The sequence below is a fragment of the Schistocerca gregaria genome, unplaced genomic scaffold (genome assembly GCF_023897955.1).
Source record: "Schistocerca gregaria isolate iqSchGreg1 unplaced genomic scaffold, iqSchGreg1.2 ptg000333l, whole genome shotgun sequence".
Classification (NCBI taxonomy): domain Eukaryota; kingdom Metazoa; phylum Arthropoda; class Insecta; order Orthoptera; family Acrididae; genus Schistocerca; species Schistocerca gregaria.
The window spans coordinates 9,321,406-9,324,517 of record NW_026061799.1 but is presented as its reverse complement, the minus strand read 5'-3'; the positions used below and the strand labels follow the sequence as shown (position 1 = coordinate 9,324,517).

The following is a 3,112-nucleotide window of genomic DNA, read 5'->3' as shown; positions in this document are numbered from 1 at the left end:
ATTTTTTTGATCCCTCTTTGTTTATTAAATAATTGTTGATGGTTGGTTCATTCTTTAATGTTTCTGTCGGGTTTTGTTTTTATAATTTGTGTTTATTCATATGCTGATTTGAATATAATTAGATATTATTTTGGTATTGATTATTTTTCTTTTAGTTTAATTTTACTTAGTTTTTGGATTTGTTCTTTAATAATCACTGCTAGAGGTTCAGTTTATTTAAGTTCATATCATTCAAATTTTTTTGTTTTTATGGTTTTGATTTTAATAATTATGCTTTATTGTTCATTTGCTAGATTAAGTCTTCTTTCTTTTTATATTTTTTTGAGGCTAGATTAGTTCCTACTTTACTTTTAATTTTGGGTTGGGGTTATCAACCTGAGCGTTTGCAGGCTGGTGTTTATTTAATTTTTTATACTTTGGTTGCTAGATTACCTTTATTATTAGTTTTATTTAAGGTTTATGATTTTTCAAATACTTTATATTTTCCTTTATTGGTTGATTTTGGTTCTTATTATTTTATGTTTTATGTATTTATAATTTTGGCTTTTTTAGTTAAGATATTATGTTTTTGGTTCATTTATGACTTCCTAAGGCTCATGTAGAGGCCCCTATTTCAGATAGAATAATTCTTGCTGGTGTTTTATTAAAGTTAGGTGGTTATGGTATTTTTCGTGTTATAAAGGTTATTTCTTATTTGGGTTTAAAGTTTAATTATTTTTGATTGTCTTTAGGTTTATCTGGGGGTGTTATTGTAAGATTTATTTGTTTTCGTCAGGTTGATTTAAAGTCTTTAATTGCATATTCTTCTGTTGCTCATATAAGAATGGTTATTGGTGGATTGATGACTATGAATTGATGAGGTTGTGTAGGTTCTCTTTCTCTAATGGTTGGTCATGGTTTATGTTCTTCTGGTTTATTTTGTTTATCTAATATTATTTATGAACGTTTAGGTAGACGAAGATTATTAATTAACAAGGGTATAATTAATTTGATGCCAAGAATGGCTTTATGATGATTTCTTTTAAGATCATCAAATATGGCTGCTCCTCCTTCTTTAAATTTGGTAGGTGAAATTAGATTATTAAATAGAATTATATCTTGATCTTCTTTTAGATTCTTTGCTTTGATTTTTTTATCTTTTTTTAGAGCTGTTTATACTTTGTATATATATTCTTATTCTCAGCATGGGAATTATTATTCTGGTGTTTATACTTGTTCTCTTGGTTATTTTCGTGAATATCTTTTTTTAGTTTTACATTGATTGCCTTTAAATATTCTCTGTTTAAAGGGTGGATATTTCTTTGTTTAGTTTGCTTAAGTATTTTAATTAAAAATATTGTTTTGTGGAATCAATGATATGAAGTTTTTCATCTTAGGCCGTGAATTTATTTTCTATTTGTTCTTTGAGTTTTTTTTCTTTGTTTATTTCGAGAACTATAATTTTTATTTTAGGTATTTATTATTTAATAATTGATTATAGAGTTTTTGTTGAGTGAGAGCTTTTCAATTTAAATGGTTCTATAGTTGTTATAACTTTAATTTTGGATTGAATATCTCTTATTTTTATATCTTTTGTTATATATATTTCTTCTTTGGTTATTTATTATAGAGAGGATTATATATCTGGTGAAAAGAATATAAATCGTTTTATTATTATTGTTTTAATATTTATTCTTTCTATAGGTTTTTTAATTATTAGTCCTAATTTAATTAGAATTTTATTAGGTTGAGATGGTTTAGGTTTAGTTTCTTATTGTTTAGTTATTTATTATCAAAATGTAAAATCTTATAGTGCTGGTATATTAACTGCACTTTCTAATGGTATTGGTGATGTTGCTATTTTAATTTCTATTGCATGAATGTTAAATTTTGGTGGTTGAAATTATATTTATTATTATGATTTTATTTCTAATTCTTTTGAAATAAAGCTCATTACTATATTAATTGTTTTAGCAGCTATAACTAAGAGAGCTCAGATTCCTTTCTCTTCATGACTTCCTGCTGCTATAGCAGCTCCTACTCCTGTTTCTGCTTTAGTTCATTCTTCTACTCTTGTTACTGCTGGTGTTTATTTATTAATTCGTTTTAGACCAATATTGGATACTTATAATTGTGGTTGATTTTTACTTTTAATTGGTTGTATAACTATATTTATGGCTGGATTGGGCGCTAATTTTGAGTTTGATTTAAAGAAGATTATTGCTCTTTCTACTTTAAGACAACTTGGTTTAATAATAAGAATTTTGGCTATAGGTTATCCAAAGCTTGCGTTTTTTCATTTATTGGCTCATGCTTTATTTAAGGCATTATTATTTATATGTGCAGGTTCAATAATTCATAATTTGAAGGATTCTCAGGATATTCGTTTTATAGGATCAATTGTTAATTTCATACCTTTAACTTCAGTTTGTTTTAATGTTTCTAGTTTATCTTTGTGTGGAATACCTTTTTTAGCGGGATTTTATTCAAAGGATTTAATTCTTGAGATGGTTTGTTTAAGATGAATTAATTGTTTAATTTTTTTTCTTTATTTTTTTTCTACTGGTTTAACTGCTTCTTATTCTTTTCGTTTGTTTTATTATTCAATATCTGGTGATAATAATTTTTATTCTAGATTTTCTTTTGATGATAAGGGTTATTATATTTCATTTGGAATAATTGGTCTATTGTTTGTTGCTGTTTTTGGTGGTAGTCTTTTATCTTGATTAATTTTTCCTATTCCTCATGTGATTGCTTTACCTTATTATTTAAAGTTTTTAACTATTACAGTTGTTATCTTAGGTGCTTATTTAGGTTATCTTATTTCTAATTTTGATTTTTCTCATAATTTATTTTCTTTAAGTATACTTTCTTTTGTTAGATTTGCTGGTTCTATATGATTTATACCTTTTCTTTCAACTAAGTTTATTAGATATATTCCTTTAAAAATAGGTTATTATTCATCTAAGTCATTTGATTATAGTTGAGGTGAATTACTTGGTGGTCAAGGTTTATATAGATTATTTATTTATTTAATTGGTTATATTCAAGGTTGATATGATTCTAATTTCAAGATTTATCTTTTAACTTTTATTTTTTGAATATTTATTTTGGTAATATTGTTTTTCGTTTA

General features: G+C 25.0%; 1 pseudogene; it reads left to right on the top strand.

The window, feature by feature from the left end:
* Positions 1-2,315: 2,315 nt before the first annotated feature.
* LOC126306431 (NADH-ubiquinone oxidoreductase chain 5-like) lies at positions 2,316-3,112 on the top strand (annotated as a pseudogene).